At 47.0% G+C, this 27,969-nt stretch overlaps 1 pseudogene; it reads right to left on the reverse strand.

Annotated features, from left to right (window-relative positions):
* Positions 1-117: 117 nt before the first annotated feature.
* Positions 118-27,969, reverse strand: LOC116885838 (annotated as a pseudogene).

Below are 27,969 nucleotides of genomic sequence, written 5' to 3' on the forward strand. Positions count from 1 at the left end.
AGTGTGACCAATCACCCGGATCTCCCAGTTCAGGGCCTTTCCTGGTAGACGGACAATGTCCTGCAGATTGTGAGCTCAAATAAACCATTCCTTCCTCTTTTTTTACTTCTTCCAGGTTTAAAATTTAATGGCTGTGCAGTCCTGGGTCCCGCATTCCCGCCGCTGTTGGGTCCACTGCTCTGGCGTCAGAGTTTTCTGCTCAAAGGCATGGATGTGCGAGAGCTCTTCGGCGAAACACTCATTCACCAGCCGGTGTCTCTGGAGCAGTGGCTTTTCCTCGAATTTAGCCAACACCACCAGGAATCGGAAGCTGGTCACTCAACGGTTCAGAGTCGTGTCCTCCACCTCCTCCTGCTCTGTCTCTAGGTCCTGTTGCAGCTTCCCTAGGAGGTAATCAGCGCTGAGTTCCACGATCGCAGCCGGGGACTACAGGCCAGCATGCACAGAACCTCGCCTCCGGTCCCGCAGCCTTGCTTTTTAACCATTCCTTCCTTAAGCTGCTTAAGTTAGGTCACTTAAGGTTTTTTAAACCAGGTCACTGAGACATGTCCTCGAAGGGGACCCTGGACATTTCCTTTTCTCACTTCCTTCCCAATTTCATGACCTGAACGGCCTTCTCTACCGCATACGGCCATGTTATATATGTCGCCACAAGCAATGACTGACTGGAAGCTTTGAAAGCAGGCGGCAGGAATAAACCTTTCTTCCTTTGCCAGCACCAAGTGCTTTGTCATAGTCCTGGGAAGTCAATTAACACAAGGACCCTTCTTTCGGTTTTCCAGGTCCCCCTGAAGCACCCTGGGTTCTGGGACAATGACCATCCCTCTTCCAATCAAACCGCACTGAACCCCAATTCAAGATTGAGTTGGTCTGAATAGAGTTTTAGTTCTTTGGCAACTGAGTTTTTGACATGAAAACCGTTCCTTCTGTGCTGTGCAGTTCTCTCCTAAAGCAGTGTGTGAGCTTGTGTGTGAGACAGCATGAGGCGGTGGGGAGGGTTAGAAAGGTCACAAACAACAAATGCATGCAGGGGGAAACAGAGGCATGCACTGACTTGCGAGGAAACAACCGCCCCACCACATTAACTCTGAAGCTGCGGATATGCCTGGTGTCTGGTCAAAGCAGAGCGCGTCTCTCCCTTGCACAACAACATTGGATGTGGCTGGGTATCTTTATCTTCAGGGCTTCCTGGAGGGTCAGAACGAGTACATAGCATGGCTAAGGAGGCCCTCATGCTTGGGTTAGGCTTCATAGTAAGCAGGCAAACAGGAACAGAAGAAAGGCGGAATACAAATCGTTGTTTTCTTACTTAATTATCAGTCATATCTATTTACACATGCCTCTTCTGCTGAACCCAGGAACCTTACCATCAGTTACAGAAAGCTTCCAGGCAGGAGGAGCATGTCCCAGACTAAATACTTTAGGGTGATGACAATATACCGGCCATTTTGTCACCTGGCACAGGATACTCTGATAAGTACCAGGCTAATCCACCTTCGGTGCTGATAGAAACTTGATTTGGATTCCTGCCCTCCACTCTGGAGCCCAGGCTCCCAACTCAGCACGGCAGGTTCGTCTTTACAGAACCGTTTGGTTTTCGCTGTGAGACCTTCTTCAGGTAAGCAGCCCGGTTTGCCAGGGCATGGGTAATCCTGTAATCTCAGTGCTCTGTCTGAATGGGGGTTGGGGGAAGCCCCTAGGAAACATTAATCAGGTGTGACTCTTGCAGATGAGAACGTTTCGAGGGCTACAGGGTAACGGAGGTAAAGCAACTGTCTAGTGTTTGCTGCATCACCAAGCCCAGGAGGATGGGTTGCCTAGCAACACCTAGTCACTCCAGACGGGTGCTAGGCAACAAGATACAATCTGTCAGCTGCATTCAACTGGCATTTTCTCCTGGTTTTTAGGAGTCATGTAGGTATTTCAAAAGCATCTAATTATCTTCTATTTCATTCACTTCCCCATGTGCATTGGGAATTTTATCTATATCCCATCCATTCCCACCTCCCTCCTCCTGTGATGCTCAGTGCCCCGTCTCACAGGAAAGGACTCAGCCTCTGAGAGAAAGTGCTTCCACTCGAGGGAATGGCGGGATGAAAACGTGTTGTGTTTTTCACTTTTCATTATGTCATTGTGCTGCACTTGCCCTCCCCCTACACCCCTTCTCTCACTCAAATGGTTAGAGGCAAAGCAGAATCAAATGATGGGTACCAGGAGAGCCAGGCTTCCTATCTTGTCAGGAGGGCAACCCTGTTACCCCTTCCTTTGCTCCTGTTGAGACCAGAGCTCGTGGGGCTGCAGGCTTACCTGACTTCTGTGGCAATGAACTCGATTGTCCCGACAGAGCTGATGGAGCGCTCTCTTTGCATTTACCCTTTTGTGTCTTTTTTAAATCCTAGGTTTTTATTTGCAGCGGACTGGGGAGCTATACAAGTCTGAGTATCTAAGATACACAGTTCCTCGGTGGCTCCAACTGTTACTTGTTGCCTCCCTGAAGGTGTATGAGACGTGGGCTCTGCTCACCGAGAAGACTCTAATCTAATTAGGAAACATGTAATGATTTTTAATTAGTGCTTCTGTTGTGGTTGTTGTTTTAAATCGGAGACAATGTGTACTCTAGAAGGATTTTGAAGGGAACATCTGTGGTTGGGCATCCTGCAGGGACCAACCTGGGAAATGTTGAAGAACAGAGGAGACCGTGCTCATTTGAACATCCCTGCAGCAGACTCCTGAGAACACAGCAGCTTTTTTCTCCCTCTGCCTGGTTTTCAGACAGCTGTGCAGAAACTGGAGACTCAGGTGAGGCCCAGTGTGCTCTGACCTTCAGTGACAGTTGAACTCACCAGCCTGGAATGCACGGTCTCCATGTAAGTCACCTCCTCATGCAGGCCCTGGCTGTGGTGCAAACGTCTACTCATCTACTCGTACAAAAACTGGGTGTCAAGTGACATTAAATATTAACCCTCTGTGGCTTTCCAGTACCCATGTAGGAAATGAGTGCGAAGCCAAGCGCCTAAACATCAGACAGGAGGCACGAGGAAGAGTTAAGAGGATTCCGTCATGATCAAAGTGAGTGAGGTGAGTGCCCAGAAGACATGAGTTCTCCCTGTACCTCTAGAACAATCTTTTTTTTTTTTTTTGGAGCTGGGGACCGAACCCAGGGCCTTGTGCTTCCTAGGCAAGCGCTCTACCACTGAGCTAAATCCCCAACCCCTAGAACAATCTTTTAAAAGCTTATTGTGCTGATAAGATTTGAATGCTCTACTACCTGGGTACCCTCTCCACCTCTCATACATGTACACACATGTGTGTCCTCTACAAACACACATACACACATTCACACACACACAAAACATGACATACAACATATACATACACATATATACACAGACCCATACAAAACACACATAAATACACACACATACACATATACATATATACACATACATATACACATTCACAGACCCATATATATATACACATTCACATATAACACACACATACACAAACATAAATACACACATATACATACAATATACACATGTGTACATACATATACACACATACAATACATATATGTGCACACACATATACATACATATATACATATGCACATACATACAATATATGCACATGCACATATACATACATGTATACCACGCATACACACATAACACACATTCATACACATACACCATTGGTTTGTTTACCTACTAAATCACAGATCACCTGTAAATTAATCAGATAGAGTAATGACTTTTTTTTTTCCTTTTCTTTTCTTTCGGAGCTGGGGACCGAACCAGGGACTTGCGCTTGCTAGGCAAGCGCTCTACCACTGAGCTAAATCCCCAACCCCGGGTAATGACTCTTAAGTATATATATCATATTAAAATGTAAATACTCAAGTAGGAACTAATAGACTACAGCTACAGGTAACCATATTCTGAGTACTAAGGCTGCAGAGGATCTTTGATTAGAGTTAGAACTTGGACTATAGGGTCCATAAATTTCTCTTTACTTGCAGATAGTATAGACAATCAGGATATTTAAATTCAGCCCACCAAACGTGTTGATTTTCATTATTGGAAACCTCTCTTTGTTCTCTGGAAAATTCCCTATTGATACAAACTGTTCTTTTGTTTCTCCCTAGTAGAGATCAGGTTTGAAGTAAGCCTTGACACAATGGCCCAGAAGTCCCCGGAGTCCTCCTCCCAGCTTTCTGAGGCCGCTCTATTTATTTGTATTTCCCTGTGAGGAAGTTAATGGGAGTGGCTGTACACACTGGGTCTGAGCACAGGCAACGAGAAGCAAACCATTATTAATAGCAAAGTCCAATGTCCGCTCCAGGGAACTTTATTACATTGGATCTAACAGCCTCGTTAATGGTTTAGGAGAGGTGGCTGCTAACAGAACTTTAATTAAATTGCCGGTGGATATTAAATTGGAAGCGATTGTGAAATTTGGGGAAGACAGAAAGGCAACCTAAGGCTCTGTGATGAGTAATAAACAAACAAACAAACAAACAAACAAACAGAATTCAACAGTAACAGGTGAAGAGAAATGCTGAGGTTTCTGACGCTGCCGTGTGCTGTACGCCAGGTGCATCACGGGTGCGTTAGAGATGGCCACGTGCTATTTCCAGTATCACGACAAATGGGTGTCTCTGTGAATCTCTGAAGATAGGCGACTGAGGCAGGGAGTGGCCTGCGTCAGGTATGTCCTCGGCAAATGTATTGGCTATTTCTTCTGCTGCTGTGATAAAATCCCACAGCCGGGCGATTTGCAGAAGAAAAGAGTTTGTTTGGCTCACGGTTCCAGAGGATGTGTCTGTCGTGGCATGGCAGCAAGTGCCATGGAAGGAGCAGGAAGCAGAGAGAGTCAGCTGGAAGTCCTCCGGCAACACTCTTCCTCCCGAAAGGCTACAGACCTCCTGAAATACTGCCGCCTACTGGGGACCATGTGTTCAAACATCTGAGCTTGTGGGGGACATTCTCGTTCAAATCCCTGAACGTGTGGTCTAGACAGCTCCAGGTTCTCTTTGATCTGCCTTCTTTTGACATTTCTTTGCATCTAGAATTACAAAGAACTGATAAAAACAATACCTTTCTCTCTCTCTCTCTCTCTCTCTCTCTCTCTCTCTCTCTCTCTCTGTGTGTGTGTGTGTGTGTGTGTGTGTGTGTGTGTGTGTACGCACACCTGCACATGCGTGCCTAGGGATAAACTATATCAAGAAATTCCTTTCCTAATGATAGGTTCATGACCAGCGCTGATCCGAGGATGTGGGCAGATTCCCCCAGAAAGGATTCGGCTTGTCAGGAAGTGCTGCTCGCTGGATGGGAGTCTCATCATCTTGCTTGCTAGCTGTCCCCAGGTTTTAGAAATGTACTGAGGGCTGGGGATTTAGCTCAGTGGTAGAGCGCTTGCCTAGCAAGAGCAAGGCCCTGGGTTCGGTCCCCAGCTCCAAAAAATAGAAAAAAAAAAAAAAAAAAAAAAAAAAAAAATGTGGTGGAGTTAATGTTCTAGAAAGAATTACTACCTACATTTCAATTATCCTGTTTTTTTTTTTTTGTTTTTGTTTTTTTTTTAATATTAGCTTTAACTTTGGATTCAGAAAGCATTTGGGTAGGGTTTTATAACAGAAATATTTTTAGTATAAATATTACAATATTTGAGGTATAAAGAGAGACCATTTAGAAGACCCTTTAGTGATGATAACACTCGAGGTTCCCTTCTCTTTTGATTTTTTGAGGGGTGAAGAGCTCACAGGGACATGCATCTTATTACTTATTACAGTTAGTATCCTATGTAACAGACCAATAAGCTCATGCCTCCTGAATAACTGAGATTGTGTACGCTGTACTGCATACACTCCTCTCTCTAGTGCTCGCAATACCCCCTCCTCCCGGTACCCACTACTTCTGTGAGCTTACCATGTTCAGAGCCCTTTATAGTAAGACCAGACGGTACTTATCTTTCCCAACCTGGTTTTCTATTCACTCTAACATCCCTCATGTTAATCCATATTTTTACAAAGGGCAAAATTGTGTTCTCTCTTTTTATTTTTATGTGTATGGGTGTTTTCCTGAATGTGTGGGCACCACGTGGTGCAGTACCTGCAAAGGCCAGAGGACAGCATCAGATTCCTCTAGATCTGGAGTTACAGATGGTTATAATCTACCATGAGGGTGCTGGGAATTGAACCTTCGTCTCTGCAAAAGCCAGTGCTCTTAACCGCTGAGCCGTCTCCCCAGCTGCACAACTGCCTTTTTTTGAAGAGACAATCCCATGGCGTCTGCATTTTCTTTACCCTCCTGCTGACGGACTGTTATCCGGGCTGTTGTGGACATGTTTGAATAAATATGGGAGTTGAAACTACTCTTTGATGTACTGAGTTATTATCTTTGAGTGGGAATTGCTGGGTCACATGGGAATTTATCCTTATTCTTGGGGGCTGCACTGGTTTCCATAATGGCAGGAATAATGTTAAGTGGTGGTTTGGAGGCTGTAGCCATCTTTGGGGGTGTGTGGTCCTAGCACCCCTCCTAGTGTAGCCCGAGAAAAGGAAGCAGCTAGTACAGGTTTCCCTGTATTAGGAAGACTATGGATGTGCACTCTCCAACCTACACAGACTAGGAGGATCGAGCGAGAGGAGCTGGGAAGGCGAGCTCTGGACGCTTGCTGGTATCTCATATTGGGACCTCACTCAGTGTCTATCAAATTCGATATCCCCAGCAAAACATCACAGATGTTAGCACTGTGCTCCGCCTGGGGGGAAGTGCGGTTTGTCATTTAAGAACAGACTTTAATTGGGGAGGCTAAGTCTGGGAGTGCTGGTATTAAAAATGCCTCTATCTGACTGTCTCACCAGGTCCAGGAATGACGATTAGGGGCTGAGATTAGCTTGCATGGAGATGGTAGGGTTAGGGCGAGAAGGACAAGAGGTTAGAAGGAAGGCAAAGGGTCACAGTGCTGGGGAACACTGAGCAGTGTTCAGTGTGGATGGAGAGGAAGTCAGGGGGATTACAGCACCCCATGCACAGCTGAGCACCAGTGGGGTCCCCTGTGTCTGTGCATGAAAGAAAGAGTCAGTAGCCACTAGTCCTGGTGATAGGAGAGCCTCTGCAGACAGAGGGGAGAAGCTCTCTGGCTGGCTTTCCTGCCTGAGCGCCCTCTGCACGCACAGCCTCAATGCTTTCCCTTCTAATCCTGGGCCCTTGCACGTGACCACGGTAAAGGTTAACTGTGACTGGCTGTCAAAGGCAGTTATCTGAAAGTCCTCTTCACCAGGCCTTACGAGACTGCAGGAGGCAAAGCAGACATGGCCCCCAGACTCTTGGCATTCACTGTATGTGGGGGAGATGCATATGAAGGCAATAAACAAGGAAACGCACACTCAACAGCCAGGATGTGCCATGGAGGGGATGCCTGGGACCCGTGAGAGTTTATACCAGGCCTTCACAGTGATGGTGCCCTCAATGGCTCCTCAAGGTGGGAGCACTAGCTCATACCTGAGGGCCTGAGGAAGCTGATTGCATGAGGGAGTTGGGGAAAAGAATCTTCAGTGAAGGAATAACCCATCTCAAGATGCTCAGGGACAAGAAACTGTCTCAGGAAGCTGGCCATTGCCAGAGGGAACAGGGGCCTGGCGGAGCCTTGAATCATGGCTTCATAGGTTGTACTCAGGGTCAGGGTTTCTGTCCTTAGGGAAAAGGGCAACCCTAGAAAAATTTAAAGATGCATGTCTGTGTGTACACATACACACACAGGGACAAATGAGAGAGAGAATGGAAGGAAGAGGAGCAGGAACAAGGGGGATGTGGTGGTTTGAATACACTTGGCCCAGGAAGTGGCACTATTAGGAGGTGTGGCCTTGTTGGAGGAAGTGTGTCACTGTAGACATGAACTTTAGGACCCTTGTCCTAGCTGCCTGGAAACCAGTATTCTAGCAGCCTTCAGATGAAGATGTAGAACTCTCAGCTCCTCCTGTACCATGCCTGCCTGGACACTGCCATGCTCCAGTCTTGATGATAATGGTCTGAACCTCTGAACCTGTAAGACACCTCCAATTAAATGTTGTCCTGATAAGAGATACTTTGGTTATGGTGTCTGTTCACAGCAATGGAAGTCCTAACTAAGAGAGGGGACAGGGGGAAGGAGAAAGACAAGAAGGAAAGGGAAGAGAGGAGGGGGGAAGAGGAGGAAGAGGCAGGGAGAAGAAAGGGAGGAGGAGGAAGAAGAGGGGTAGGAGGAGGAAGAGGGGGAGGAGGAGGAGGAGAAGGAGGAGGAGGAGGAGGAGGAGGAAGCACCTTTATTAGTTTGGAGGTAGCAGCTGTATTTGTTTTCTTGGGCTGCCATAGAAAGTACAACAGATTAAGCCAAGGAAATTTCTATTCTCATAAAGCTGGGCATGATGGTGCGTCCCTGAATCCCAGCCCATAGGAGATAGGCAGGATAAAAAAGACCCTGTTTTTTGTTTTTGTGCTTTTTGCTGAAGTTTCATTTGAAATAAAAATAAATAAACACACAAGAGCCATATTTCAGTGATTTGTCAGTAATCTCAAAATGTGAGAGATAAAGCAAAGTGATGGTATTTTAGCTTCTGAAAATCCATTTTAGGATCCAGTGAGATGGCTCCGTAGCAGACATGCTTGTTGCAAAGTCTGATGATCTGAGTTTAGTCCTTGGGCCACACATCGGAAAGAGAGGAGCAACGCCAACAAATTGTTCTCTGAAGTCCACACACTTAACTGTGCACACACACACACACACACACACACACACACACACACACACACACACACACACACACACACACACACACACACAGAGGATAGTATAAGAAAAAACTTGACCAGCCCAGCAAGGTCATCCACTAACTTCCATTATCATTACCATAGTCGTATCAGGAAGACACACATTCTAACTTAAAAAGTGGCCATTTTGAAGAGTTGCAGAGTCGTATGGTAACCTTGTTACCCTGATGTGGATTACCTGAGCAGCATTGCCTAGATTCCCATGCTGCTCTGCAAGACTCCTTCTAGAGCAAATGCAGGTGTGGGAGCGAGTAGCTCAGGGATCAGCAGCTGCACACATCCATCACAGATTAAACAAGCAAGCCTAGAGGACCACTGTCATGGGCAATGCCCACTGTGGCCTGTGGTCCCATCCGTGCACTCTTAAGAGTTCCTTACTGACCTGGGAAACCTACATAGAAATAGAAACCATGAGGAAGTAAAGCCACAGAGCAGGAGGCTGTCACTGGTTGGCCTAATCCTTTTATCCTACAAGTGAGCAAAGACGCTGAGGGTGCAGAGCCTGGGTCACACACTGGGGGGAAGTGTTGGGGACTGAGTCCAGGTCTCTTGTGTGCCATTTGGTTTGCCCCCTGATGACACAAGGACTCTTGTCTCATCTTAAATATATCCAGGCATTGGGCTGGAGACATGGCTCAGTGGTTAAGAGCAGTGGCTGTTCTTCTAGAGGACCCGAGTTCAACTCTCAGCACCTATATGGCGGCTCACAACTGTTAACTCCAGTAGCAGGAGATAAATATGATGCCCTCTGCTGGTCTGTGGGGGCAATGCATGTACATGATGCACACGTGTACATGCAGACAAAACTCTCATACATGAAATAAAAATAAAAAATAAAATCTAGGCCGACGCAAAATGACTGGTTCTCACGGCAAGGTCAAGTCTTGCTTTTAACTGAAGATGTTGGAGATTTATTGTGTTAAGGAAAAATGTATCTTTTCTTCTTTCCAAGTTTGGAAAAACAATCATGCAGACACAGCATGGCCTGGGAAAGCCTCTCCATCTGGACCATCAGCTGGAAAAAACCACCCAGTGTGACTCGCCGAGCTTCACTAATTCCTGGAATTCCGTAGTCATTTCTCCAAATTAATTTTTAACTTCTTTCAGTATGTCACTTAAAATAAAATTTTTATCTCACTAAGGGGGGGAGGGAGGGAAAAGGGGGGAGGTAGATGACTTAACTTTAAAGTATTAGCAGCACACAAAATTCAATGTGCTTTACATAAATTGGAATCAGGAAAAAGCCAAGCATGGTGCCAGCTACTCCAGAGACAGAGCAGGAAAACCACCCACAGTTTCAGGGCCAGCCTGCACTGTAGAGTGAGGTTAAAGCTAGCCCATGCTACAGAGCCAGTTACTTTGTAAACCCCTCTTACCTTAGTGTCTCGCGGAATTTCCTGTCCCCTCGACTATCCAGGTAAAAGCGAGACTTATCTATAGTAAAGCTACAGTGAGAAGCTCCTGGGTCTTCTTTTCAACCTCTCCTCCATTCATATAATATTTGCTAAGGAAACCTTTAATTTGTATCCATCTACTTTTTATGTATATAGGTGCTTTCTGTCCTCCTGCATGTATATACATGCACCGTATCCATGCAGTGCCCGTGGAGGCCAGAAGAGGGTGTCAGATCCCCTGAAACTGGTTAAGGACAGTTTCAAGACACCCTGTGGGTGCTGGGAATTGGACACAGGTCTCTGAAAGAGCAGCCAGTGCTCCTAACTGTTAAGCCATCTCTCCAGCCCCATAATGAACCTTTCTAAACCTGTGACAGAAGTGTCTTCTGTAGAAAGTGTCCAGCGGGTGTTAGCTAATGGCTTCTAAGGTCAGTGAGTGTCTGGGCTCGCCGGGGCTCAAATGCCTCCCAGGCTGGGAGGAGCAGTGCAAGGCAGTGTGAGGCTGCAGCTAGCTCTTGGGGCTGTGGTGCTGGTGTGAATTGGACCCTTCCCAGGCAGGAGACACTGAGACAAGTACACAGGAGTCAGCATTCTTAGAGTGGACTCTGTTGTGGGAGAGAAGGAAGCAGGAATCTGACAGCAGTTATGTTACCCAAGCCCATGCGAGAATCTGAAACTGGCTGGCTATTGGCTTGTGCCCCATGTGAACCTGTCAGGAGATATGAACTGTTTCAGAAAGGAGGCAGCATTTTTCACCTGAAGAGTGTGTGTGTGTGTGTGTGTGTGTGTTTCTGTATGTGTGTCTTCATGGGTGTATCTATGGTGTGTGTATGTGTGTATGTGGTGTGTGCGTGTGTTCATGTGTGTATCTATGGTGTGTATATATGTGTTTGTACATGTGTGTATGTGTGTGTATGGTATGTATATGTCTGTGTGTGTATGTGGTGTCTGTGTTCATGAGTGTATCTATGGTATGTGTCTTTGTACATGTGTGCGCATGGTATATATATGTCTGTGTGTGTATGTGGTGTGTGCTCATGTGTGTATCTATAGTGTGTGTATATGTGTTTGTATATGTGTGTATGTGTGTGTATGTGGTGTATGTGTTTCTGTATGTATGTCTTCATGTGTATATCCATGGTATGTGTATACATGTTTGTATATGTGTGTTCATGTGTGTATCTATGGTGTGTGCATATGTGTTTGTATATGTGTGTATGTGTGTGTGTGTGTGTGTGTGTGTATGTAGGTGTGTGTGCATGCGCATGTGCCAGAGGGTATGTGTGGAAGTCAGAAGATGACTTTCAGAAGTAAGTTCTCCCCTTCCATTACGTAGGTCTCAGGAATCGAACTTAGGTTACTAGGCTTGGCAGCAAGCTCCTTTACCATCTGAGCCCTTTCATCAGCCCAGCCACAGTCATTCTTAGGGATTTCGCCAGCTAATACGTGTTAACAAACCACCTTTCTAGCAAGTAAGTGGATGTCCTTCCATCCCTGGCTAGGGGATTTTGATGGATAGCACTCTACATCTGTCTATAGCTTGACTTTCTTAGAGTCTTTTTCTTCACATAGGTCTTGGGATTCTGTTCCCTGGGACTCTGGTGAGTCTGAATATCATGGTGGATCATGGTTCCCGCTGCCTTGACTTTCTCGTTCCCTCATTCCTCTGCTCCTTTGCACCTACCCCGAGCCTCATCTGGCACTTGAGCTGTTCCAACAGTGTATGAAGGGACCATCCAGGCCTTAGCCCAGGGCACACAAGGCCTCACTTGCATTTGCTTCTTGGGTCATGAATGTTCATAACCTAATTCAGTCTCTATTTCTGTGATAAGGACCTGGACCAAAAGCCGCCTGGGGAGGAAAAGCTTTATCCTTTCCTCAAAGGAAGCCAGGGAAAGAACCCAAGGCAGAATCTGGAGCAGGAGCTGAAGCAGAGGCCTTGAAGGGGTGCTGCTCACTGGCTTGCTCCACATGGCTTGTTTAGTTTGCTTCCTCATACAGCCCGAGATCGCCTGCCCAGGGATGGCTCCACCTAGAGTGTGGTGGGCCTTCCCCATTAATAATTAATCCAGAAAAATGCCCTATGGACCTGTCTGTGGCCAATCTGAGGAAGGCGTTTTCTCAAGTGAGGTCCCTCTTCCCAGAGAACTCTAGCTTGCATCAAGTTGCCAAAATCCTAACCAGGACATGACCAATTGGCAACGATTGGCGACTGGAGATGCCCAAGTGGCTCGCTTGTATGCCAAACACATTGCTTCTTGTGTCTATTTATATAAACAGCAACTCGATCCCTTTCTGCTGACGACGGTCTGTTGCCTCGGTCAAAGAAGTGATCTGATCCTGTTTTCGTGTCTGGTGTCCTGGCATAAGGAACCACAAAGTTCTGGTCGCAGAGTGTTGAAAGTTTACTGTGTATCTTACCATGTCCGCCAGTAGATGTGGCTCCTTTAAGTACTGATTGCTCAGAGAGGTGCAGAGGCCCCAGGCGAGCGGTGAGATCCCTGCTCTTACGCCTGCGCCTGGAACATGTGCTCTTCCCGGAGAGGGCAGGACATTACTGACTGCTGATTTAGCACGGGAACTGTGTCTTGCAGAGTGTAGCCGGCTGTGCCAGGGATGCTGTCCAAACTGTCTGCTCAGTCAGGTGCGCGTCTGTCCGACGTTGGAAGGTTCTGTCGCTCTACTCTCCCGGCCGTTTTAGGAGCCATGTGAGGTGCCAGGGTCACACATCATGTCTCCTTTGCTGTCAACAGGGCTCTTAAATGTTACACGGGCTGGGGTGGGGGTCATAAGAAGTGAAATAAACCCTCGTGGGGTGTTCAATAGGACTAATGTCTGAGCACCTCACCCCCAAAGCGAGTAGGGCAGCGTAAAGCAGTAGCCTACATCAGAGCACAGTCAGTCGTGTCACACAACTACAGGTGCTCCCAACATGGGAGGGACCGTGACGCCAGGCTTCCTTGGGGGAAGTGGCCTTCCTGGGGAGCAGCATTGATGTGTGTTGCTGATATGGTTTCATCCAGCCTGCCAGTGTCTAAATAAAGGGAGAGGAAGGCTGCATTGCTGGGCCCATGAATAGCTTCTACTCCTGCTCTTATGGCTACTGTGCATAAAGTCAGCACAATAAGACAGTATTTGTAAAGCTCTTGAGTTCAAATGTCAAATAGAGTAATTATCTACAAGCCTAATTCACCTTGTCAAAATCCCCAGGAGTCTTCAAGACATTGTATGAGTGTAAATGGGTTTGAGAGACTTGACCACAGTCTCTGTCTCTCTGTCTGTCTCTCTGGTCTTTCGGAACACCGCACCGCCACCCACGGGATGGGAGTAGAGGAATAGTTGAACCCCTTAATCCCTGTACTTTGAATGTTGGATAAGGGGTGCCCCAAAGAATCCTGGGAACTACTGTCCTCCAAAAGGAGACTGCAGACATTGCTTTCAACCAAGGAAACCACAAAACTAAACCTGGGAGTCCCATTGTTTATTACCACCTGACCGAATGAACAGAGGACGGATGAAAGAAGCAAAAGATTGGCACAAGGTGGTATCTTCCAAGCTTCCGTAGTCAAAGGGGGCACAGAGAGAATCGGGCCAGCAACCAGTTAGTGAGCTTAAACAAGTTGGCCGGTCACTAAGCATCTTTCTCCCTCCTCACCACTCCCCAGGGCAAGCAAGACACAGGGATGGCTCGTCAAAGTCCAAAGGTGGCAGCTGGGAACCCTGATGCAGCTCTGAAGAGGTGGTCAGGGAGTTCATGGGTAAAAGACAAGGGTTGGGAATATTTTTGAGTAATACGAGTTCACGGACCAGTGAGCCACGGTTGTGCATTTAGGAGCAGTGGCCTTTTGCGAGTGACAACATGCTGTCCACGTACTTGAGCGGGAGAGATAGGAGTTAATGAATGAACACAAGGGACTCGGAAGGAGTGTGCTGACAGAACACAGCCCAGCCAGGAGCACACCAAACAGCATGGGCACGCAGCGGTCAGAGGAGGAACAACAGAACCGCTTTTCAACAAATAGCCTCACTGTGGGTGCTGAGGGCAGAGAGAGACTGCTTAAGGGAGCTGGATCATTGTGCTGGGCCGGGAGGCTCAAAGTGAGTTTGCTGCTCACATCAGACACTGGGCCACACGTTCCCAGGCTCCAGGGCGCTGCAGCCAGAACTCTGAGCAAGCCCAACATGACCTGTGCCCAGAAGTACCTCTCCCTCTGCAAGAGAAGCTCCAGGGACATCCTGGTTCCAACTGCCTAAAATGGAGGTGTATGAAACTGTGTAGTACTGGTCAATTTACCCAAGCCTAGTAAGGCACAACATGCCCCAAACTCCGCTGCCCATCAAAGGGGGATTAATTCAGATTACCTGGAGGGAAAGTTCACACAGGTCACATGCACCTCCCTCTGATCTCATCCCATGTCAGATGGGTGCACTCTCTTGTGGCTGAAAAACTCAGGAATACCAGGGCTTGCTAACTGAGGTATCCGGTGGAATGAAGCCAAGGGCCTCATCTGATCTGTTTTCATGGAACAAGGGTTTGCCCATAGAGATAAAAAGGTGTATGCAAACATATGCGCTCATCCATTCATGTTAAGATGAACGCTAGCTGGGAGTAGAGCCTTCATTAGAACAGCAATTAGTGACGCCACGGCCATTGAACTGGGATTTGCTTGATTTATTCATCTTGCGTTCGAGCTACTTGTGTAGAAGGAAGGTCTTTGGAATCAATGGTAGGCAGGTCTTTATTAGGAGACCGCATATACATTTTTAAAGGTAATGCAGGTAGGTCTTCAGCCTGTCCTGCACGTGTCATGGCTGATAGGCTGGGGTTTGGGAAAACTGAAGCCAATGACAGAATTATGTAACCTTAAGCCTGCTGGCAGGGAACACACAGTGATGGGCTCAGTGGGAGCGGACAGAACAGAGAAGTAGAAAGGAACTTGTGAGGTGCGCATCTGTTAGAAAGGTTAGGCTAAGGAAACGTCGTGTATGGGGAGAAAACCGAAGCCGCAATCTAACCAGGACCATTACAGCTAAAAGCGAGTGAGCGGAGAGGCGGCCAGCAATCAGTGTGGCCCGATCAGTTAGTGCTGTGATTTCACATGGGATCCGTCCTCATTAGCACGCGGTAGAGTGCTGCCTGCCTGCAAGGTTTCTTACAATCTCCAGGAAGTGGAAGAAAGCTGTCATGGCCCCAGGGGAGCTTGTGGGTGGTGCCCGGATGTGCAAGCTTTCCAGAGAACGCAGAGGGAGTGCAGACACAGGTAAGAGGAGTGATTTAGATGTCAAAGTAGAGGCCTGAGTGACGGATTTGAAAGGAAGACAGGAGCTTGCGGGTGACATAGCAAAGCACCAGGTCCAAACACAAACTCACACAGACGCGGAAGGATGCTGTGAAGAGACAGATTTGGCTGCAGGATAAGACCTGGATAAAGGGAAGATGTGTTGGCCTAAGTCCCAGATAGAAGGCAGAGGGCCTGAGTGTTGACAGTGAGGTTTGGAAGTAAGACACATACGGAAGAACCCCCAGAACTCGGTGGCTGGTTGGATGCGGAGAGCAGAGCCTCTGGCCTGGGGGCAGCTGGCAGTCAATGCCTTAGCAGGAAGAGATGCGAACTTCGAAGGGACATCTGTGAACTTGAGCTGTGGCTTATTCAAGGGTACCGAGAAAGTAGTTTAGGTTAAAAAAAATATACACTATTTCCCCTCCTCTATGCAAGGCAACAGAAGTCCTTTGACCTCTGATCTCCGGGTGATCATGGGAAGGAGAAAATGGCTTCCATGGCCGACCCAGCCTCGTTTGGTCTCCTTAGTGAGGTTCTCAGAGTTGGAAAGATCCCAGAATGATACTGTTCTTGGCAGTTATGAAGCTGCTCAAAAGTAAGGGCCATGGAATTCTCAAACTGCGTTCTGCCAGTTGCCGAAACACCTCGTTCAGTCAGTGATGTTAAACACTCTCACCTTTTCCGTCATTTGTCTCGTAAGCTGAAGAGTTGCCCCGAAAGATTCCACCAAAGGCAGCATCTTCACCGAACGCTACAGCAGTGGGAGCTCTGCCAGGGTGCTACCCAGGGACTTGGTACTGACTGAAGTTCATTGTCTGAGTTTGCCCACATGGCAAGAGCTCTGGGCTCAAACTGGGTCCTGGGGCAGCAGGAGCGTTGAGGCAGATCGATCTGCTAATACTCGACACTCGGCTACCATAGCTCACAGCCTCAGGGGGGGTGTCCGCTGCCGCAGCCTCATGTGCGCATGCGCGAGCATGCGTGAGTGCATGTGCGAGCGCGCGTGTGTGCGCATGCATGTGTCCTCTGGTACTCTTGGACTCAAGAAGAGTGCATGGGAGGAGCTGGAGTTCCAGGCTACTGTGAGCTACCTGATGTGGGTGCTGAAAATCCAACGTGGGTCCTCTGGAAGAGCAGCAAGTGCTTACTGAGCCACCTCTCCCGCCGCTTGCTTCCTACTTTAATTTACAATCCTTTTCTTCTTTCTGTCTTTATTCTCTCATATATTACTTCTTAACTGCAGTTTTCCCTCCCTCTACTCCTCCCAGTCTCTCCTCCTCCCTCCTCCAGGTCCACCCCTGCTCCACCTTCCCTCAGAAAAGGACAAGTCTCCCAGGGGTACTGTTGAATAAATAGATATGGACCCACAGACTTCTCATGTGTTTGAATGCTCCGCCCACAGGGAGTCGCACTATTGGAGGTGTGGCTTATTGGAGTAGGTGTGTCCTCATTGGAGGAAGTGTGTCACTGGGTACCGCAGCCTTGAGGTCTCATATGCTCAGCCTCATAAGCTATGCCCATGTGGCTCACAGTTTCCTCCTTTCTTTGTATCAAGATGTAGAACTCTCAGCCCCTTCTCCAGCACCATGTCCGCCTGCAGGCCGTTAATGGACTGAAACTCTGGAGCTGTAAGCCAGCTCCAATGAAATGCTGTCCTTTATAAGAGTTGTCTTAGTCATGGTGTCTCTTCACAGCAGTCAAACCCTAACTAGGACAGCAAGACCAGGTACACACCTTCCCATCAATGCTGGACTAGGCTACCCAGTAGGGGGAAAAGGGTCCCCAAAGCAGGCAATAGAGTTAGAGACAGCCCCACTCCCACTGGTAGGAGCCCACAAGAAGACCAAGCTGCAGAACAATAACATATATGAGGAGGGTATAGCTCAGACCCTCACAGACACCGTGAATGTTGGTTAATTTGAAAATCTTTAATGGCATATTCAGCCAAGATGGAAAGACAGGAAAACGAGGGAAACATGAGAAAAGAAAGAAGCCACACTCCCTGAGGTCTGGTTTATGGTTCTAATTGGCTAAAAGTCAAGTGTTCTGACACAGATGACCAAATCTGTACAAAGTCTGTCTGCATAGAGATCATGGCCCCTGTTTTGAGAGGTGTCTTAAGAAGATTATTAAAATACCTGGTGAAGTACACTGAGGAGCTAAGGCATGTGCCCTGGAGACCTTTGGTTTTGCTTACAGGGAGAGATTCTTCGGAGACAAATAAGTAACCATTGCATTTGTACTTAATTTTAGAACTTCACTTACCTTAAGGTAGTTTACACCCTTCAAACAATGTGAGCTCACATCATGGCTTTTGCTAAGTCATCGAAATTTTATTAACACGTGTTACAATGTCTCCGCCCACTTTCATTCTCTTGGTAAACACTAACCTTGCTTCACATTTCCTCACCCTTTGTAGGGTGGAGTGGCAGCTCCTGCTAATGCTGACAACGTGAGAGATACCTTCTTGTGTGATCCTCTTACTGTTAAGAAACGTTTATCTTATTTACCTGTGAGCACCTGTCTTGTCTGCCATGTGCGTCATGAGCATGCAGTGCCTGTGGTGGCCAGAAGAGGGCGTTGGATCCCTTGGAACCGGAGTTACAGGCAGTTGAGAACTACCTGTTGTGGGTGCTGGGATTTGAACCTGGGTCCTCTGCAGAAGTAGCATGTGATCTTAACTGTTGCATCATCTCTCTCTCCAGTGCGCTTGTTTATTTTCAGTCTTTGCATATCTTCTTTGGTAAAGTGTCTGTTCAAGTGATTTGTTTTCTTATTGTTGAATTTTGAAACTCCTTTCTGTTTGGTTAATAGTCTTTTATCAAGTACTTAAATACACTGATATTTTTCTAAGTCTGTGGTGTGTCTTCTATCTTGACAATGCCTTTCCTAGAACACAAGTTTCCAGTTCCACAGAAATCCAGTTTGTTAACTGTGTCCTTCACGGAACTTGCCTTTGGTGCTGTGCCTGGCCGGTCACCACCAAACCCACAGTCCCATCTTCCCCTCTGCTGTATCTTCTGGGCGTTTCATACTTTTGTACTTGACATTTATGCCTGTGGTCTGTTTTTAATTAATCATTGAAAAGGGCATTAACTCTGTGTGCAGATTTAATTGCCTTTGCATATGACTATCCAGTAGTTCTACCCTGAGAACAGATTTAGTGGTTCACAGGATGTCCTCCTCATAAGCTCTGCCTCCTCTTCCTCATTCTCTCTGTCTCTCTCTCTCTGTCTCTCCATCTCTCTGTCTCTGTCTCTGTCTCTCTCTCTGTCTCTCATCTCTCTGTCTCTCTCTGTCTCTCCGTCTCTCTGTCTCTGTCTCTCTCTCTCTGTCTCTCATCTCTCTGTCTCTCTCTGTCTCTCCGTCTCTCTGTCTCTGTCTCTCTCTCCGTCTCTCCATCTCTCTGTCTCTGTCTCGTCTCTGTCTCTCATCTCTCTGTCTCTGTCTCTCTCGTCTCTCTCTCTCTCTCTCTCCCCCCTCTCCTCCCCTTCCAGCACTCATTTACTTCCAGTTCATCAGATGATGACATGGGTAGGCGTGGAGGTCACGTCTCTGTTACCATAAGCACTGGGTAGTATTTATTATTATTCGGTGGTAAGTGCTGTGCTCTTAGAATTTGGGGCTGGAGAAACGGTTAGGAGCACTTCCTGCTCTTCTAGAGGATCCAGGCTCAGTTCCTAGCACCCCTGTTGGGTGGCTCACAACCCCATGTAACTCCAGTTCCAGGGCAATCTGAAGTCTTCTTATACCCTCTGTGGTTACTGCACACACACACACACACACACACACACACACACACACACACACACACTTAAAAATAAAAATTAAAAAAAAATCTTTAAACTGTAAACGTTCAGTATGTGGTATTTGTGCTGCACACTGAGATGGGACTGACGTGTTGAAATACGGGCGGTCTAAGCTTTGCTGTGTGAAAAAGTACACGCAGGACACCGAGCTGTGACTGGGAGTGCAAACTCCTCTCTCCCATAGGTAGTTCCTTTCTCCTGTCCTCCCTCCTTCCTTCCCTCCCTCCCTACCTCCTTCTCTCCCCTCCTTCCTTTCCCTCCAGTCCCTCTCTCCCTCCCTCTCCTTTCTTTCTTTCTCCCCCTCTCATCCCTCTTTCCCCCTTCCTCCCTCCCCCTCCTTCCCCTCCCCCTCTCCCTCCCTCCCTCTTTTCTCCCCTCCTTCCACAGCACAGGCAGTGTTGATCTTGTCTCCCTTCTTCTGTCAGGTAGCGAGGTTTATGAGTTCTTTCGGCCTCACCTTCTTTTCCTATAGGACTCTGCACCTGCCTGTTAATTACTGAGTGCTCCTCGGCCCTGAACAGGATGTGGGTGTCACACCCCTCCCCTGCAGCTCAGGGATCTGTGTGGAAGAGGTAGGTAGACTGTAAGAGCCACAGGTGGAGGATGACTCTACAGAAACAGAATCTTCCAAATAGGACAGGGCTACTGCACATAGGAACTCACAGCATCATCAGTGTCCACAAGGCCTGCACACGTTCCAACCACACAAAATCCCAGCATGGGGGAGGGGAACAGGGCACAGAGCTCCACTGTAGCCAAGAAGCTCCTGCAAATGATGGCTTCTGGGAAATTAGTTTTCTTTTGTAGAGTGACATTGGGTAGTTCAACCACACTCCAGGGCAGGCCCTGTGCTCAGGAGTAGTTGGCCAACACAAATCACTTCATAGTTTGTATGTGTATAATTAAATGTGTGTGTGTGTGTGTGTACATGTATGTATATATAGTATGTGTATGATGCATGCACATATAATACATGCACATGTGTATGATATGTGTGTGTGAGTATGTGCGTGTGTGTGCTCTTTTGGTTTTGATTTTCTATCTTTTAAAAAAGAGAAAGAACATGAAGTTGGTTGGTCAGGAGGTGGAACGGATCTGGGAGGAGTTGGGGAGAGGGAGGAAGATCATTAAAATATAATGTATGAAATGCTCAGAAAAGCAAGTGAATACATATAAAACACTGGTTCTACCTAACCACCTGGGGAGAAGGCGTGGTAGCCCAAATAATTGGTTATTTCCTAAATAAAAAATTATGGGAGATGGAGAGGTGGCGGTCCCTTAGTAGGAGCTCCCCGAGGCCAGGGGGGGCAGATCTGTGCTGTGTGGTGGGCTGGCACTGGAGAGGTTAAAAAGCAGAGATCAGGAAGGGTCAGTGTTTGAGCACTGAAGAGACCGAAGGGATTCTGGCTACCCCAGGTGGGAAAAGCACCCGCCTGAAGCTGCCATTGACCGGAACCCAGGGTCACCACAGGCACGGTTCCCAGGAGTTCCTTATTTGTTTCACAAACATGTCAAGATTGAGAATCTTGTGACCCAAAGTTACTTAGTGCAGACTTTGAGGACTGGAAAGACCATGTGTAAAGAACCATTCGATTTTGAGCAGTGGGTTGAAAAATATCTAGAACTCGATGAAGAGGGGCGGCTTCAAACCCCTTCATGTTGTGGCATGAGATGGCCACTTCCTTGAGATTCACTCTTGTCTCAGCCTTCAATCATCTTGCATCTGAGCCTAGCATCCCTACAGAGGGACAAGCAGTCTCAAGTCTCTCTTAATAATTACAACGGAATGCTCTGTACTACTTTTGAAATTTATTTATTAAATCACAAAGTTATTTTTGATGTTTACTATGGAATACATTTGTATCAAGAAGATGACCGCCCTCCCACAATAGGCTCCATTTCAGAAGAAGAAAAGGTGGAGGGCTGTGTTCTGAGTCCTGTTGAGATAATCAATGCCCTTGGTGCCCTCAGCCAATGAAACCAAACACTGTGGACCACAAACTGTGGAGAAGGCTTCAGGGGAGATATTTTATTCCAACTCAGAGCCCTCTTTTAACATTTAACTCTTTGAAATGAAAATTCTCATGACCCACCAAATCCTACACACAACCCAGAGGATCATCCCCACCAATCCCTCCTCCCTACTTCAGAGGATTATCTTTACCAATCCCTATCTACCACCTCAGAGTCATCTGCAGCAAGGGTCATCTCAACCAAGCCCTACTCCCCCTTGAAGGTCATCCCCACCAATCCCCACAAACCCCCAGAGGTCACCCCCATCAATCCCAGTCCCTCAGAGGTCATCCCCACCAACTCCACCCCCTCAGAGGTCATCCCATCAACCCCACCCTCAGAGGTCATCCCCACCAACCCCCCCCCCTCAGAGATCATTCCCACCACTCCCCACCCCCTCAGAGGTCATCCCCACCAGTCCCCACCCCCTCAGAGGTCATCCCCACCAACCCCCAAGCCCGCACCAGGGTCCTCCTTTAGTTTCCCACAGAGCAGATGATTCCTTTTTTTTTTTTTTTTTTTTTTTTTTCGGAGTTGGGGACCGAACCCAGGGCCTTGTTGCTAGGCAAGTGCTCTACCGCTGAGCTAAATCCCCAACTCTCAGATGATTCCTTTTTACTCTTAGGAAATTACTGTTTTCTGACTCTGACACCAGAGAAAATTTGATTCAGGAGATTAAAAATATGTTCTTGGCTATTGTAATTATAAGATCGAAGTCACTGGGCCTCATTTCAGCAAGGCGCTTAGAGAATTAAATACATTTGTCCTGAGTGTGTGAGTGTGTGTTGTCCTGAGTGTGTGAGTGTGTGTTGTCCTGAGTGTGTGAGTGTGTGTTGTCCTGAGTGTGTGAGTGTGTGTTGTCCTGAGTGTGTGTGGTCCTGAGTGTGTTAGTGTGTGTGGTCCTGAGTGAGTGTGTTTGGTCCTGAGTGTGTGAGTGTGTGTGGTCCTGAGTGTGTGAGTGTGTGTTGTCCTGAGTGTGTGTTGTCCTGAGTGTGTGAGTGTGTGTGAGTGTCCAGCTCTCACAGACTGGCGTCTCTCATGTGGAACTACCTGCACGGAGCACAGGCACCACGTGTGGTGCCGCCCCGTGGAGACACAGCAACACCTCACAACCAGGGACTGGCGAATGTCAAGACACACCCGGCTGAGCTATTACAGTGCTGCAGATGTGAAACATGTAATGTGAGGGTTTTTCTGTACTTGACTGTATTTGTGCTTCATTTTGGAAATGTCTTTTGATGGCTGAATACGTAAATGGCTCAAGAAAACAATGTACCCTGTATGTGTCCAAAAGCACAGAAAAATGGTAATGAAATGGGAAAGATTACCTACCGTGGTAACAGTCAAAATAATTTTTTTCAGATTTTCTTATTTTATTTGTACCAGTGTTTTGTCTGTGTACATGTGTGTGCATTCCTGGTTCCCCTAGAGGCCAGAAAAGGGGGAATAGATTCCTTAGAAATGGATTTACAGGTGGTTGTGACCCAACATGTGGACGTTAGATATTAAATTGGGTCCCACCTGAGGGCAGCAAGTGCTCTTAATTGCTGAGCCATCACTCCAGCCCTGGTCATTTAACATTGGTTCAATTGCCTTGGATCAGTGAAACTTCCTACCCAGCTTATGAACTACCCAGGTTCCGGGGATTGTTAAGTTTATGTATCAGTTTTAAAGGTTGGTTTGTTATTGTTTTTTTAATTAACATTTTAACCAGTGAACTTTGGGTACAGCGAATTGTCAACCATAATGTGTTGTGGACCTCATCCCATCCTTCAACACAGACTTCACAAACAAGTGGGCATTCTTTGGCAGACTGGACATATGTAGAAAACACACACACACACACACACACACACACGCACACGCACACGCACACACACACACACTCACACACTGTATACACTCCTTCAGTGCTGCTTCTCTGGAGATCCATACTGACCTTTTTCTTTCCCTGAATTTACATTTCTTTTCTCTCCCTGAGTTCCTACTTTTAAAGGGTGAATGTATCTTTATTTTTTAACTTAGTGGAAAACAAAATTGACAATTTATTCTATATAACTATAAAGGGAGACACTGTCTATTCTATTAGGTCAATCAGTCAGTCAGGCATCTAGCAAGAGAGAGAGAAAAAGAGAGAGAGAGAGAGAAAGAGAGAGAGAGAGAGAGAGAGAGAGAGAGAGAGAGAGAGAGAGAGTATTCCACTGAGCAGAGTTTAATTAATCAAAGAATCATCATAAACATGAAGGCAGAATTGAGGAAGCTGATCAGGCAGAGGCAGTCCCTCCAGGAAATATCACCAGGAGGATATGGCGTGTTGAATGAGAATGTCCCCATTGGTTCATACGTCTGTATATTTGGTCCCCAGTTGGTGGTGCTGTCCAGGTAGGTTTAGGAGGTGTGGCCTTGCTGAAGGAATTATGTCACTGGGGTGGGCTCTGAGGTTTCAAAGCTACACCTCACTCACAGTTCGCCCTCTCTGGTTCCTGCTTGGGGGTTCAAGATGTGAAGCCTAAGCTCCAGCCGCCATGTTTGCTGCTTGCTGCCTTGCTACTCTGCCATGATGAACCATCAACCCTATAAGGCCTGAAGAGAAAAGAAGAAATCTTACCAGACCAGTGAGAACCGGAGTCCTAAAGGAGTCACCTGACAGAAGCTGTGACTGGAGGAAGAGGTAGCCATGGCCAGACAGTGTCTGACCAAGGAACAGTAGAAAAAACCATGGGTTCATTTTCTTTCCCCACCCCCTGATCTGCCAGTGCTTTCATTGTACAAATCCATCCGTAGCTAGGAGATGTAATCCTGAGACTCCAGACTCCTGGTATATTGACACACAGACGGAGCAGACCAGGGGAAGCGAGCAAACCATCCCACACAGGAGAAAAGTCCAAATGTCTTGTTAAATGTGAGAGAATATTCTCCTTTCAGGGGCCACAGACCACCCAGGCTTAACAACTGTGTGGACACGCATTGTTCTGCTCCTGTGGAGTGGACCCAACCATGCTTTTTCCACCTTTATCCCAAAAGCCTGCTCAGGTGATATATTTCTTTCCTTGTTGCTGTAACAAAAATGCTTGAGAAAGGTAACTTAAGGGAGAAAGGGTTAGTATTGGCTCACAGTTTGGAGAAACAGTCCAGCAGGGTGGGAAAGGTCCGCAGGCAGAAATGTGAGGCACCTGGTCACATTGTATCTATGGTCAGGAAGCAAACAATGAAGGTCGGCTCTGAGTTTAGCTTCTCCTTTTTCTTCAGTTCAGGATCCCAGCCCATGGGATGATGCTAACCACACCAAAGGAAGATTGTGTTTCTTTGTATCCCTGAAAACGTCTTCTCAAACACACCACAATGTTGGTCTCCCGTGTGATTCTAAATCTAGCCAAGTTGACAACAAAGATTCATCCTCAGAGGCAGGGTGGCTCCTGCCTCTCAGCCTGGTGCCAGTGAGGAGAGCTTCTCAGACATTGTTTGCTTGTCTTCTTACGAGAGCTTGACCTAGCTTAGCTTCCAGCTGACTAGAACCAGTGGTACCCATTACCAGCCCAGGCATCTAAACTCATGAAATCCTTTTATCTGTTATTCTGTTCTAAGATTGTGTGCTGGTTAATCTTATGCCCACTTGACCCAGATAGACTTATTGAAGAGGGGGGATCTTCAGTTGAGAAAACGCCTCCATAAGATCTGGCCTGTAGGACAATTTTCTTAGTGTAGGAGGGCCAGCCCACTGTGGGTGGTGCCATCCCCTGGGCTGGTGGCCCTGAGTTCTATAAGAAAACAGCCTGAGCAAGCCAAGAGGACCAAGACAGTAAGCAGCACCCCTCCATGACCTCTGCATCAATTCCTGCCTTCGGGTTCCTGTCCTGTTTGAATTCCTGTCCTGCCTTCCTTCAAGGATGAACGTGTGTAGAGGCATAAGCCAAATAAGCCCTTTCCTCCCCAAGGTGCTTTGGTCATGGTGTTGCAATGGTAACCCTGACTAAGACCTACGGTGACACTTGCGTTCATGTTTGTTATGGTTGATTTTGATGTGTGGGTAACTTAATTTAAAAATACATTAGAAGGGAGTGGAGGATAGAGTTGGGGTGGATAGGAAAAGACACATCTCTTACATGTATGTAAAAATGAATAATCCAACAAGTCCCGAACACAAAGGGAAAATATCCTCATGTTATCTCTATCTGGAGTTCTGATTTCTGTTTATTTTACTTTTATTACTCTGAAAGCTAATAATGACCCCAGCGAAACTCACTGGGCCATCAAGAAGGACAAAGAGAGGGCAGAAGTGAGCTCAGCTGGGGAGAGGAGGGTTACCAATGGGAGGCAGACGAGAGTGAGGACCTGGGTGTGAATACAACCAAACTATGCCATACAGGGTACACACGTGTGAGCATGCCCAACACCAGTTCAAGGTAGAATCAATGCGCCATGTCTTAGTTGGTTTCTTATTGTTGTGATATTGGTTATGCCCAAAAGCAATGTGTGTGTGTGTGTGTGGGGGGGTGTAGTGTTGGATTACAAAAGTGTTTGTGCCACAGAGCATAGGGAACCAAGAATGTTAAACACTGTTCTCTTCTCAATGGAGGAGACAAAATAACTGGTTTTTTTTCCTGCCCAGAAGGCTGGGAGTGGATTTTGTTAATAACCTGGTGTCCATTTTGCTCTCTGTGGAGGCAGACCTCACCCAACTTCTTCAGAATATTTTTTTCTAGACCCCCCCCACCATCCCCTTCCCTGTTAATAGAACCCATCCTTAGGGGAAACGTCTATAAATGGTGAAAGGAACTTTCTGGAATAGCCGTGGAGGATGAGGTGGCATAGAACAGACACACAGCCTGCTGTCGAGTGAAAGCAGAGGAGCTGGAAGGGTCACAGGCCCTGTCTCACTGGGTCAGGCCTTCGGCTGTCCTGAGACACCATGCATTTAGCTGCAAACAGGCAAACAGCAGCAAGTATAAGAAAATGCAAATGAATGGAACGGTGATATTCACCAAAAACCACCCCACCGTTCCTCCACACACCCATTCCTTGGAATAAGAACATCTTATTTTTAAAAGGAGCCACTCTGTTGAATTTCTGGGACAGTGGGTGGTACGATTAAGCTGTTGCTTAAGCCTCAAACCTTGTGGTATGAATCGCTGGTTGTGCTTCATAAAAAAAGACAAAGAGGGCCAGGGATATGTTTGGTAGAGTGAGGTATGGTGTGGGGGAAGGGGGTGCTTCTGCCAGCCCATGCTGAGGCATTCCTTCCCCCTGAGGGACCAGCAACACCAGGGGAGTTGAGTGGGGTAGTAGAGACAGAGAAAGGCAGACAGAGAGAGAGAGAGAGAGAGAGAGAGAGAGAGAGAGAGAGAGAACAGAGGAGTAGAGGAGGCCGGCCATGAACATGCGGAGAGAGGGATGGAGGGGAATGGGAAGAGAAGGGGCAGAGAGGGAAGAGGGGAAGAGAATTAAGAGGGTAAGACAGTTGGGGGGGGAGGGGGCAAGCAGCCCATTATATAGTGAGTCAAGCATACCAGGCTGTTGCCAGGTAACTGTGTGGTGGAGCCTAGAAGAAATGCTAATAGGAATGGTGTGTTGAGCTCATATCTTATAAAAGAAGAGAGTAGAAATGCTGTCATAATCTTCACGTTGTCGTCATCATCATCACCATAATCATCATCACCATCACCATCATCATCATCATCATTATCTCTATTGCCACTATTTTAATATGGAAAGCAGGTTGATTCTGGCAGCTCCAGTTTTCTGTTTGTGAACCCAGGGTGGGAATCTTTTAGCCAGTTCGATTTACAGTGTGGGATTCCACATGTAGAATAAAGAAAGACAAGCCAAAAACGCCAGCACACACAGAGTGTGTCTATTCCAGCCCAATTGTCTCGTAAGTCACACAGTGCAAAACGGCCCTGGAACCGTTTGCAAGACATCTCTAGGAGAGTGGCCAATGAGTTTTGGACCAGTTTAATTTTAATTTCTTATGTTAAACGTATATGTGGTCCAAACAGTCAGCAACAGATGGCTGGCAGTTTTAAAACTACTGAGAAAACATATTAAACACAGTGAAACAAAAGACCACAGCTAACACTGAGCCTATTTTTCTTCTGTGTATTTTGATTCTTAACAGTTTCCTAATGTGGAAAACGAAAGGACTGAAAATAACGTTAGATGCATCAACAGGGCCTTCAGAGGTGGTTCAGTGGTTAAGAGCACTTACCGCCCTTGCAGAGGACTGGATTCAGTGTCCAGAAATCATGATAGCATTCAACTACCTGGAACTCCAGTTCCAGGGGAACTGAAGCCCTCTTCTGGCCTCTATTCGTACTACACACACGGTGCACATACAAATGTGCAAGCAAAATACTTGTGCACATAAAATATATAAATTTTTTTTTTCCGGAGCTGGGGACCGAACCCAGGGCCTTGCGCTTGCTAGGCAAATGCTCTACCACTGAGCTAAATCCTCAATCCCAAAATAAATAAATCTTAAAACTAAGCATCAATAGAGAATATACCATTTAAAGTGTTCAGTGTAGTTTTTTTCCCTGTTTGGGGGATCGGTGGACCTTGTGGGGAATAGATTGAACACGACTAATTATCGTCGTCGTCATTGTCATCACTGTCGCCGTCCGTCGTAGTCGTCATCGTCATCGTCGTCGTCCTTCGTCAT

The sequence above is a fragment of the Rattus rattus genome, chromosome 16 (assembly GCF_011064425.1).
Source record: "Rattus rattus isolate New Zealand chromosome 16, Rrattus_CSIRO_v1, whole genome shotgun sequence".
NCBI lineage: Eukaryota > Metazoa > Chordata > Mammalia > Rodentia > Muridae > Rattus > Rattus rattus.